Raw genomic sequence first — 13,264 nt, 5'->3', positions numbered from 1 at the left:
AGAGAGGGGTGAGAAATGAGCGAGATGCAGCCCTGCAGCCCCCAAGGTGAGTGCAGCAGGAGGGCAGGAGGTGCTCCAGGCAGGCAGCAGCAGTTCCCCTGCGGCCTGTGGAGAGGCCCCTGGTGGAGCAGGCTGTCCCCCTGCAGCCCATGGGTCCCACATGGAGCAGATCTCCACGCTGCAGCCCGGGGAGGAGCCCCCGGTGGAGCAGGTGGATGTGGCCTGGAGGAGGCTGCGGCCCATGGAGAGCCCCCGCAGCAGGAGCAGGCCCCGGGCCGGAGCTGCAGCCCGTGGAGAGGAGCCCACGCAGGAGCAGGGGGTCTGGGGGGAGCTGCCGCCCACCCGTGGGGGACCCGTGCTGGAGCAGTTTGCTCCTGGGGGATGGATGGACCCCATGGTACAGAGCCGTGTGGGAGCAGTTCCTGAAGAGCTGCTGCCTGTGGGCAGCCCCCGCAGGCTCAGTTCAGGAAGGAGGGCATCCCGTGGGAGGGACCCCACGTGGAGCAGGGGCAGAGAGGGACCGTGAAGGAATGGTGGAGACAAAACTTTAGGGACTAAACAGCCTCCATGGTGCAGTTCCCCTGTACCACTTGGGGGGAGGACGTGGAAGAGGGTGGATAGGGCAAGGTGGTTTTATTTTTTCTTTGTTTCTCATTTTTCTTGCTTGTTAGTAATAGGTAATAAATTTCTCTAATCTCCCTATGCTGAGTCTGTTTTGTCTGTGACAAGAATTGTTGAGTGATCTCCCTGACATTCCCTCAACCCTTGAGCCCTTTTCATCCTATTTTCTCTCCCTTTCCCTTTGAGGAGGGGGAGTGAGAGAGTGGTTGTGGTGGAGCTCGGCTGCCCAGCTGGGTAAAACCACCACAGCCATAAAGGTGCCTGTCCCATCTGGTGGTGGGTTCTGCTAGTGACTGGGGAAAAATTCAGCTTGTCCTGATATTCCAGTGGTGCCTGGGGCACCTCCAGTATTACAGGAGGAGGGCAAGGGAAATCTAAAATAGCCTCTTTAGTCTCTTCCTCCTCTGCAAGCGATTCCTTGGGGAAGCAAATGATAAAAGGGAGTGCTAAGGCAGGGATTTGGTGGTTTTCCAACTGTCCAGTTGCTTTATTTGAAGTTTCAGTTTCTCCTGAGAGTGTCTTAGACTTCTGGTTTAAGATTTTGTTTTTCTTTTTGGACGGCAATTGGAGTACCTTAGTTCCTGTGCACTCCAAGGAATTTGTTAAATGCACTATTTTGCCTAGGTCAGAAGGACATTCTACAGGAAATTGCTCAGACAGATTATCCTTGGTCCAGAAATTCTATTTATCTAAACACCTGCAGGTTTTAGGAGAATAATGGGTATACATATAATATGATGTAGTTCCTTTTGGGGATACCGGGACTTCCTTAAATTGTCCAGTTCCCACTTTCACCCAAGCAGAGCAGTTATGGAGTTCATACACCTCTGTTTGATACAACACACTTTTCACAGAACTACAGCTATATGTCAGATAAGCAGGATGCAGTAAGTTGCAGCAAAGAGTGGTTTTGTGTGGTTTGTATTGAGAAGTATGAAATATTTATATATAATGTGTATATATATATATTTATATATGTATTTATATATCCATTATCTTGACTGAGAACTAGGATTATCTTGGCAGAAATTTGTTTAATTCACAGGGGTGGACTGACTGCATGTCTGTGACATAGCCCTGTTACTACAGCTGTATTCTCCTCTCAGAGTGTTTGCATACCTATAGTCTAGGGGTCTCCAAAGTGGGGTACACACAAGACAACCTACTGGGGTGCTAGAAGAAACAAATTAGAACTTCAGTAGCCGGAGGTCGACATGGTGAAACGTGAAGGTCTTGCTAGAGTAAATAGCTACTTCGCAGTTTCAGATACTGGTCAATGCATGTCTCAAGGACCAGTGTGGGAATTCATACCAGTTTATCAACTCAGAAAGTGCATGAATGTCTGCTCGTGTTTTGAAGAGGGAGAAAAGCCCCTGCATCTGGGGACAGCGAGCCAAGTGTTCTTTGATGGCATACAATTACAGCTTGCTAGCAGAGGCTGTGGGCTTGGTGGAGTTCAACAGGTGAGGGACCATGGCCTGTTTCGCACAGATCCATCTCCCTCTTTAGCATCTGCCTGACTTCCTGCCCTAATCGGTTAATACTTCTGTGTGTCTCATGTAACATAGAGGTCATCCACACAACAGTCTGTTTTGCATCATTTCCTGTTCAGTAGCACCTCCCATCTATAAAATAATGCAAGTAGATAGTAACAATGCTTTCTAGCTTCGTCTGTTGGAAACAAGCAAATGGTTAAAAATATCACAGTCAGGAAGAGAGAGTGGTTTCTTAAGGACATGCCAGTCTGGGAGAGTGAAAGAGAAGCAGGCTAGATAAACAAACCAGGCCAACAGTCTGTGAACCTAAGCCATAGCATGGATGTTTAACTAAAGGATCGTATCGGTTTGCTTTCTCTGCCTAGCAAGTATTTGTGACACACTTCTATACTAATGCATCTCTACACGCAGTGTGCAGATTTACCCACCAGGTGTCAGTAAAGGATCTTTCCCTGTGGTCTCTGCGACAGGCAGTCTGTTCTGAAGAGATGCCGTCTGCCTACCATACCTCTGCTTTTCAGATCTTGCTGATAGATTTTTCAGGTTTTGCCAGCTGTCTGGCAAACAAAGAACTAGTCTCTCATGGAACAGAGTTAAAGGCACCGAATCTAGGGTATCTTGAATAATTGCAACATTGAGCACAGTTTTGGAGCAAAGAAAACTCTCCCGGGACTGAGAGCAAAAGTAATTAGGGGGGAAAATGGTTGCTGAGAGCTGAAGAATGCAAAAACAAATTCTATTGCAAAAACACGATTTTGTTTCTTACAAGGGGAGATCTTATTGCTCTCTACAACTACCTGAAAGGAAGCTGTGGGGAGCTGGGGGTTGGCCTCTTCTCACAGGTAACTAGTGATAGGTCTAGAGGGAATGGCCTCAAGTTGCGCCAGGGGAGGTTTATGTTAGAAATTAGGAGACCTTTCTTCTCAGAAAGAGTAGTCAGGCATTGGAAAGGGTTGCCCAGAGAGGTGGGGGCATCACCATCCCTTGGGGTGTTCAAGGAAAGGTTGTACGTGGTGCTTAGGGACATGGTTTAGTGGGTGACATTGGTGGTGGGGTGATAGTTGGACCAGACAATCTTGAAGGTCTTTTCCAACCTTGGTGATTCTATGATTCTATGAGTGGCCCGATGCAAAAGTGGTCCACCACTGAGGCCTAAGTCTGGGTCGGTCTCACCCCCACACACCCTTCCAACCACACAGGTCTCAAAGATGGCAGCCAGGGGTGTTCTTGCTCCTCACCTCGCAAACAAGTAGAATTAAAGGAAAAAAATAAAAATATATAGTTAAGGTGGGGGAGGGAAGAGGTTGGTGGCAGGGCAGGATCATTATACTAGGGTGGGGAGAGAGAAACTCCAATACCTGAGAGAAACCAGACCCTTTGCACAACTTCCTCTGAGACGCTCCTCACAACCACCCAGAAGGGAGGCAACAGCTAGACAGAAGCTGCTACCAGGCAGGCCTCTGTCATTACCCTTGGCACCCCCTCCCGGTTTCTTCCCGTCCTCAGGCCTTAACCACTAACACAGTCCTTCAGGAACTATTCATATGGTCTCAGCAACCAGGGAGGCGCATGGAGAAGCACTGTGGCTACCACTGCCGGCTTCCTAGGTAGATTTTCCATCCCATTTTCTCATGTCCTCTCCATGGTCATGTAGGTAAAACCACAGGGTGGCACAGGGTGTATACCCACTATATCTTCTTACTTGAAGAGAAGGACGCTTGCCCCTGATAGCTGAGACACTGGTTCGTACAGGTGAGGAGGAAGGTGAATTCTCTCTAAGTTGGTTGGAAACTTCTGAAAGTTTCTCCAAAGTATTCTCTTTTAGTTGGTGGAACTCTTGAGAAAGTTTTTCCACAGCCGAGACGCAGGCCTGTAGGGAAGAGGAGAGACTTTCTTCGTACCGCTGGAGCTGTTTAGCCAACTCATCCACTGTGGGTTCCTCATAGTCTTTCCAGGTCATTACTGCCAATGAGTTGGCATATGATGATGGTGCACTCCGTACAAACTTCTGCCACATGGGTGGTGTACATTTGACTTCATCTGGATCTTTGGATAGCTGGTCATTGTCTAGGTCATCATAAACCACATCCCGTACAGCTAATTCCCTCGGGTACTGGATTCCCTTCTCCATGGTGGTCCATTTTCCTGGATGACACACAAGATCTTCCTTGAAGGGATACCTTTCCTTCACACCTGACAGGAGACGCCTCCAGAGGGTGAAGCTTTGTGCTCCATTTCCAATTGCTTTGTCAATGCCTGCGTCTCTAACAAGGGATCCCAGCTGTCTGGCTTCCCTGCCCTCTAATTCCAGTTACTGGCTCCAGTGTCCCAGCACTGGAGCAGCCAGGTGTTCACCTGGACAATGACCAAAATCCTTTCGCATATCTCGTAGCTCACGCTGGGATTGGCCTCGTAGTTACTGATGCTTTTATGATACCTTCCTCTTCATCTTCCTGTTCGTTTGATGGCCCAGCCCCTGCAGAGTAGCCCATCTCATTGTCATCTTCCTCCCCAGTCTGAGCAGGAGTTCCTCTGCATTCTAAACGACCTGACTTTCTCATCCATTGTTTCGTCTTGGTTACAGGGGCAACTTGCACTGCTACAGTCCGTTTCCCTGACCCAAACACAGGGCTCGTCACAGGGGTTGGAACGACCGCAGGGCCTGTGACAGGGGTTGGAACGACCGTAACAAAGTGCCCAAGGCCCATATCAGACATTACCGCAAAACCACAGACACAAATCCAACAAAACACGTTCATTGCTCATTCTGTGGAGGCTTTGCTTTTTCAGCAACACCTGCCACGGAGGCACGTCCATGGGCCCAGCACCGCCTCCAGAACGCCCTAACTCTCCGACTGCAGTTGCGACCTGTGGAGAGGGGGAGCACATGTAAGTGGGACACAGTCTGCCTCCTGTGCACAAAGTCTGGCTCTTGAAGGTGCACTCAGGCTCCAAGGGGCAGGATCTCACCAGAGGAGGGCTTCTTCTCTGCTGCTGGCACTTCCCGCAACCTGCAAAAGGCTATAGCCATCAGCAATGTCCCCCACTCTTGCATGGCCTCACACAATGCTTCACGCTCCTTCAACCCCTCTCCTGGCTGAATGGCCTGACCCACTCATCTATCACCCTTCCTGTGGCAGACCAACTTCGTCTGCTCCATGGCGCTGGTCACCAGGGCATCCTGGTTGCTGCTTAGGTGCTCTGCACAAGTTTGCTCTGGAATGACCTGGCAGAGGAAACGAAAGTGGGACACAAGTTTAGGGCCTGCTAGGACCAGTCCTTGCCAGCCGGGGGGGGGGTGGGGGGGTCAGCATCAGGCCTCAGCTCTGGGGTGCTGGAAGCAGACGAGGCCTCGTCCATTTCTGCTGTTGGTGATGCCTCATTCTTGGGCATGCCAGGAGGTTTGTTCTCCACTTGTGCTGCAGTCGCAGAGCAGGCCTCATATGTAGGCATGGCCCCCTCTGCGGGTGTGTCGTGGAGGCCAGGCACCCCAGGCATGCGGAGCATGTGGGCCATCAGGGCCAAGAGCAGGAAGAGGCCCTGAGCACCGGGGCTGGGACACCCTGTGGCCCATGTGGAAGCAGAGATGCAGGCGCTGCTGCAAGAAGTCCTGCACCACCAGCTGTACGCACTGCAGTGGAAGCAGCCTAGGGGGAAATCTATTCAGCGGGGCTCCATGTGACAGGCAACCCTGAGTCAGGGGCCATAGCACATTGGGAGACACACTGCCTCTTGGGCTGCCCCACCCACATCAGGGGAGGGGAAGGTTAAGTATGGCGACACGTGGTACCTGGTGAGCTCCCATCTCTCAGCTGCAGGAGCTGCAGGGGCAGCCATTAGCATGGTGTGAGGCATCCCTGCGCTGGGACCAGTGCAGGCAACGCCAGTGGTCACCACTTCCACATGCTTGGTGGTCACTTTGAGCATGTCCCCCTGGCAGGCCACCTGCATGGGATCCCCTTCGCATGGGACCATGCTTATGATAGGCAGGACACCTACCTTCTGCTGCCCCACCCCACCCCAGCCACCTGGAAGAAGGCCCTCTCAAAGACAGGAGCATTGCGCAGCAGGCCAAACTCCCCCACCCGCAGCAGGCGCTGCAGGGGGCCTGGGGATTTGGCTCTCTCAGCACACTGCACCTCCATTCAGCACATCTGGGTTCCTTCTGGCCTTGCCAGGTGGATCACTGCTCTGTCCCCACACTCCTGTGCTTCAGCCTTTCCCTCTGCCCCCAGAACAGCAGCCACCATGCTGGGAACTTCCCCTGCTCTGCACAACTACAACATCTTGCCCCAGTGGAAATGATAGTGATTGGGACAACCACAGTCTCAGGGACAGCCACAGTCTCTATGGCACTGGTACCCTAAAACACCCGATACAGCTGACACACTCTGACACCACTGAACATCCCTATTGGGCATCCACACTGTACCAGTACTACATGCACAATGGCTGGCAGCAACACCATGTCAGCACCACACCAAGATGGTGGCCACAATGAGCACATGCCCCTCTCAGTGACGCCTCACAACCTTCTGCATCCCCACGCCCCCAGCCACGCCAGCATTACTTATAGTGAGAGTAAACTTTTTTTATTCCTAGTTCTTTGACAGGTTTTCTCTAAAATTTGGGGATGGAGGACAATCCCAGCCACCACAGAGGCATCATTTGGGGGCAGACTCTTCCCCACACACTGTCCTGGTTTCCTCAGGCCTCAAAGATGGCAAGCAACGTTGCCTTCTTGCTAACCTCACGAGAGAGCAGAATTGAAGGAAAAATGTGTTGGAAAAAGCAGCAAAAATAATGAATGAAATTTGTTGGAGTGGGTGGGGGGTGGAGGGATGATGACAGCTGTGGAAGTGGCTGGCAGGGCAGAGTAGAGTCCGTGTACTGGGCTTGGGAAGGGAGACACTCCAATACCTGAGAGAAACCAGACCCTTTGCATGGCTTCCTCTAGTGTTGGTAATAGAAGATGAAATATACAATATTGCTTAATACGTGATACATTTGCGATGTACTGTTCCGGGGCTGCGCTTGGAAGATACAAAATATATGTGCAAAGATAGCATGAGAGAATTCATGATGAGGAGTAAGGAGGACTAAAAGAATGCCAAATTTGCAAGACATCTAGATAACAGGGGCCTCTTGGACCCCGGGAACTGGATCAAACCAACCTTGCAGTTTGGACTGAGACCAAGGGCTCAGAGAACATGCGTAAGAAGAAAAGGTTAAAAAGTTCAACTCTGATGAAGACATCTTACTTCATCCAGACGACCACCCGGACGGCCACCAGAGAGTAACACACAAGCGCAGAAGGACTGATAAGGTAATTAGCATATGAAGCGGTGCTAGGCGGAGCTAGGAAATGAATATGCATAGATGTGTTGTGAAACTTAATACATATGTAATATTTTAGGAGATAAAAGAGAACTGAGTGAACAAATCGGATGAAGTTAGATTTGGGCAGGCATGCCCCTAACTTCCGGCGCCTAATAAAGCACCTTCATATAATCACTTTGTGGATTATGTGTCTTCATGAATGCTAACACTAGGACGCTCCTCACAACTACTTGGAAGGGAGGCAACTGCTAGGCAGAACGAAGCTGCAATGAGGCATGCTCGCCATCATCACCCTTGGCACCCTCTCCCGCTTTCTTCCCGTCCTCGGGCACTAACCACTAACACAGACCCTACAGGAACGATTAATATGGTCTCAACTACCAGGAAGGCTCAGGGACAAGCGCTGGGGCTGCCACTACCTACTTCCTTCACACATACACCACGCCTGCACACAACCACATGTGCATCCCTGTGCGTGTGCCTGAGCAGCAAACTTACAAAAATTTATGGCCCACAGCCACAAATGCAACAAAGCATGTTTATTGTCCACTCCATGCAGACTTCGCTTTGTCAGTGCCACCAGCCATTGGGGCAGGTCCGTGGGCCTAGAAATGCTCCCAGAACGCCCTGATTCTCCCAGTGCAGTTGCGGCCTGTGGAGAGGGGGAGCACATGTAAGGGGGGCACAGTCTGCCTTCTGCGCACAAAGTCTGGCTCTGGGAGGTGGACTTAGGATCCAAGGGGCAGGTTCTCACAAGAGGACAGCTTCTTCTGTGCAGGTGGTGCCTCCAGTGGCCTGCAAAAGCCCTCAGCAATGCCCCTCCACTCTTGCATGGCCTCACCCACTGCTTCAGGTACCCTCAGTCACCCAACTCCCTCACCTGTCGGCCTTCCCACGGTGCCTCAGCTTCCTCTGGTCCCTGGCACTGCTCTCGAGGTGTGAGAAACTACGTTGTGTTTTTGCAGTAGAGAACTAATTTTCTGTATTCCAAAGTAGTTGTGTAGTCATAATAAGGAGAAATGCTGAGTAGATAAGTGGACAGTAGAAGGCCTCACTGTTCCAAAATAAGGTGGAAGCTTGAGAAAAACAGGATGAGCAGTGTGAGAAGAGTAAAACAAAGATCACAAGTTCTCAAAACATAAGAAAGGAGAAATTAAAGGGTTGAAAAAAAAGAAAAATTGTACATATATGGTATAGAGGAGCGTCAAGTAGCTTGTGAACCTGTAGTACTCAGCCAATGAGGAAACAGGGGAGGTGATCAGGTGTCAAGTAACAGGGAAAAAAAGGTTATGATTTGTTTACTAAAATGCACTCCTGATTGACAGGACGCCCGCCATTGTAATCACAAATAAAATAGCATCACAGAAGATCCTGTCTGAAGAAAATTATTTGAAATTTTTCTCACACCAGGGCATCCCGATTGCTTCCGAGGCCCTCATTGCTTCCACCATCATCTGTGGAAGCCTGCTAGGGAATGTCCTGGCAGAGGAGGGCAGGGTGGGACGAAGTTTATGGCCTGCTAGGATCAGTCTTTACTGGCCTGGTGGCTGTCCAGTGTCAGGCCTCACCTCTGGAGTGCTGGAAGCAGGTGACGCCTTATCCATCTCTACTGGTGGTGATGCCTCATTCTTGGGCAGGGCTGTGCCAGGAGGCTTCTCCTCCACTTGTGCCACATCCACAGAGACGGCCTCGTGCTTAGCCATGGCCCTCCTCTGCGGCTGTGTTGTGGAGGCCAGGCACCACAGGCATGCAGAGCAGCACCAGCATGGCCCAGCACAGGAAGAGGCCCTGAGCACCAGGGCCAGGGCACGGTTGCAGGTACACCCTGTGGCCCACGTGGATGTGGAGCTGGAGGTGCTGCTGCAAGAAGTCCTGTGCTGCTGCAAGAAGTCCTGTGCTGTCAGCTGTACACACTGCAGAGGCAGGAGACTGGGGGGAAATCTGGTCAGGACATGGCTCCATGTGCTGGGCTCCCAGACTCAGGGGAAACATCACATCGGGAGACATGCTGCCTCTTGGGCTGCCCCACATCAGGGCAGGGGAAGGTTGGGTACAGGGCCAGGTGGTACCTGGTAAGCTCACATCCCTCAGCCGGAGGGACCGCAGGGGCAGACAGGAGCAAGGTGTCAGGCATGCCTGCAGTGGCACCCGGGCAGGCAATGCCCATGGTCAACACCTCCACACGCTTGGTAACTTCAAGAATCTCTTCCTGGCAGCCCACCGGCATGGCTGGAGGGATACCCATTAGCATGAGACCCTGCTTCTGAGGCAGGACATCTACCCTCTGCCCCTCCCCACCCCACCCACCTGGAAGAAGTTGCCCTAAAAGAAAGGAGCATTGTGCAGGAGGCCAAAATCCCCGCTTGCGTCAGACCCTGAAGGGAGCCCAAGCATATGGTTCCCTCAGCAAATTGTGCCTCCGCCCACACATCACAGTTCCTTCTGGCCTGGCCAGCTGGCTCACTGCTGTCCCTGCACTGGGCCCGTACTGGCCCTTACCTGAAAACCACAGCCACAAGTCCAACAAAGCATGTTTATTGCCCACTCCGTGGAGGCTTCACTTTGTCAGCATCAACACCAACAGCAAGTCCAGGGGCCCACCAATGCTTCCAGAACCCCAGGGAGGCACAGTCTGCCTCCTGTGCACAAAGTCTGGCTCTGGGAGGTTGACTCAGGCTCCAAGGGGCAGGATCTCACCAGAGAAAGGCTTCTACTGTGCTGCTGGCACCGCCCGCATCCTGTAAAAGCCCTCAGCAATGTCCCCCACTCTTGAATGGCCTCACACAATGCTTCAGGCTCCTTTAATCCCTCTCCTGGCCTATCTTAACCCCTCTTCTGGCCCACTCACCTATCACCCTTCCAGTGGCAGCCCAACTTCGTTTATTACCTGGCACTGGCCGCCAGGGCATCCTACTTGCTGCTTACGTGCTCATTGCTTCCACCTCCCATGCTGTCTGCTCAAGTTTGCTTGGGAATGACCTGACAAAGGAAACCAAAGTAGGACGCAAGTTTAGGGCCTGCTAGGACCAGTCCTTGCTGTCCAGGGGTCTCCTGGTGTCAGGCCTCACCTCTGGGGTGCAGGCAGCAGGCGAGGTCTCGTCCATTTCTAAAGATGATGATGCTTCATCCATGGACAGGAGCATGCCAGTCAGCATGTCCTCCTCTTGAGCTGCAGCCACAGAGCAGGTCTCCTGTGTAGGCATGGCCCCCTCTGTGGGTTTGTTGAGGAGAGGAGGTGCCCCGGGCATGGGGAGCATGTGCGCCAGCAGGGCCCAGCAGAGGAAGAGGCCCTGAGAACCAGAGATGGGACAATGTGGCATAATGTCCACATGGACACCAAGGTTCTTTTAGGGATCAGTAACTGCTACTACTTTATTGATGACATAACTTCAACCCTATCTTATTGAGGACAAGCTCCCTTCTTAATTTGCTCTACAACAGTACTTTTCCACTAACTATTCATTGGTCAAACAACTTTGCCCAGCAACCGCAAACACCCAGCTACTTCCATGTCTTAACAACTGGAGAACAAGCAGTCTGAGACAGGAAGGTGTCTCCTGAATCACCTTTCTTTGTTCCTTCTAAACTCTTTACATTCCTCATGGCCTCATCCTTAAGAGTCCGATGTTACCACCAACCATGGGGCTTGTTGATCCCCATGGCCACACTCCCACAGAGGGTAGAGATGCTCTACAGAAAGATCTTGGAAGATTGGAGCACATGGCAATCAGCAACCCTGCAAAATTTAAGAAGAGCAAATGCCAGATTCTGCACCTGAGACAGTAATCCTGTGTATATGTACAGACCAGGGGAAAAGAGGCTGGAGAACAGCCCTGCAATGAAGGATCTGGGGATTTTGATCAGTGGCAAGTTGAACATTAGTCAACAGTGAGCCCTTGCAGCCAAAAGAGCCAGCTGTATCCCGTGGTGCATTAAGTACAGCATTGCTAGCTGATCAAGGGAAGTGATAGCTCATATTCAGCCCTTTAGTGATGAATAAATGCTTATAACTCACCAGAAAACTGAAGAGCTCCAGGCATTGCATACTCAGTCACATGAGACCTGCCCGCTAATATATAGAAACTGGTCATTTGTTGTACTGGAGCCCAGTACCACACAGAGGAAAGCTTTAGCCCTCTTTGTGAAGGTACGTCTGTGTGTATTTCTCTTTCTTTGGATCCTCAAACTTGAAGGTTGCATATTTCCTTTCCCCCTCCCCTTGGCACAGTCTTCCACACAACTCCCAGTTTCGCTCCACGCATGAGCCACCTCTTGACTTTCCACAGAATCATAGAATGGCCTGGGTTGAAAAGGACCTTAAAGATCACCTAGTTTCAACCCCCCTGCTCTGGGCAGGGTTGCCAACCACCAGATGCCCAAGGCCACATCCAGCCTGGCCTTGAATGCCTCCAGGGATGGGGCATCCACCTCTCTGGGCAGCCTGCTCCAGTGCCTCACCACCCTCTGAGTCAAAACCTTTCTCCTAATTTCTAACCTAAATCTCCCCTGTCTTAGTTTAAAACCATAAAGTTTAAAACCATTCCAGTTCAGGTCTTGGCTTGCATCCACACTTGCATTCCCATTGTATGAAGCTCTGCTGCTGGCTGGATGAGAATCGCCTTGCTTCTGTTTTCCTTGGCTCTTCTCTTCAATTCTCACCCTGCAAGAACTGCCTGATGGACCACTGGTGGGCTTTGATGGAGCACAATGTCCTGAGAGTTTACTTTTGCTAATCTCTACCTGCTGATGTGTTCTTCAAGAAGACTGTAAAACTACTTGAGGAATGGCATAAAGCTCTTCCTGGACAACTTAATCAAGTACATTTTGAAGATTTATAGAGAATCAGTTTTTAAATCTATCAGGGAAATTTTATTGGCAGAAAAGGATCTCAGCAATGCAAAATTGGTGGCATGGGAAAACTAAATATGAGAAGGCAAGAATATGTCTAATGTTAGCGCAAAAATCCAGCTTTATAAACCTCTAATATCTTGCTATTGCATCATAGTCTGTATTATTCTCTTTTTTTGCTTGATAACATCTCAGGCTTTTATTTTTATTTTTTATTTTTTTTTATCCATTGGAAAAAGTGCAGCTGCAGCATTGCTCCCTTTAAGCTGTCACTGAAGGCTGTACAGGGGTAACAGGCACTCCCCCAAGCTCTAAGGTGTGCCCAACTTGGAGATAAGCACAGTCCAGGCAGTCAGGAAACTGGTAATGATGCAGTAGGACTGAGTAAAGATGTCCAGAATAGCATTAATAGATATGTGGCTGTCCAGGTTTCATTTAAAATACTCAATAGTGTTTCCAAGGAGCTTGTCTTTTCTTCATCTTCTGATGTAGAAAGCAGTTGTGGACATCAGTAACTCCCCATAGTCTTGTTTTGTCCAGCAAACCCAGTCTGCTCAGCCTCGCACTGTACATCATGTGCTCCAGCACCCTGACTTTATTGGTGGCCCTGACCTGGACTTGCTGCAGTTTGTTTATATCTTTCCTGTACAAGGGAGCCCAGAACTAGATGTGGTCACATAAGTACCAAATAGGGGAAATAATCAGGTCCCTCAACCTGACTACGCTCATGTAACACAGCCCAGTATGGGCATACTGCTGGCATACTCAACTTGCTGTCCACAGGACCCTAACTCCTTGCAAAGCTGCTTTCCACCCAGCTGTGCTCCAGCTTGTGCTGTTGCATGGAGTTATTCTGTCTGAGGTGCAAGACTTCGCAATTGCCTGCATTGAACTTCATGAGATTTCTGTCAGCCCATTTCTACAATCAAATTCCCTCTGAAGAGCAGCCCTGTTCTCCA

The sequence above is a fragment of the Cygnus atratus genome, chromosome Z, assembly GCF_013377495.2.
Source record: "Cygnus atratus isolate AKBS03 ecotype Queensland, Australia chromosome Z, CAtr_DNAZoo_HiC_assembly, whole genome shotgun sequence".
Taxonomy (NCBI): Eukaryota; Metazoa; Chordata; class Aves; order Anseriformes; family Anatidae; genus Cygnus; species Cygnus atratus.
This window is presented reverse-complemented; position numbering follows the sequence as displayed.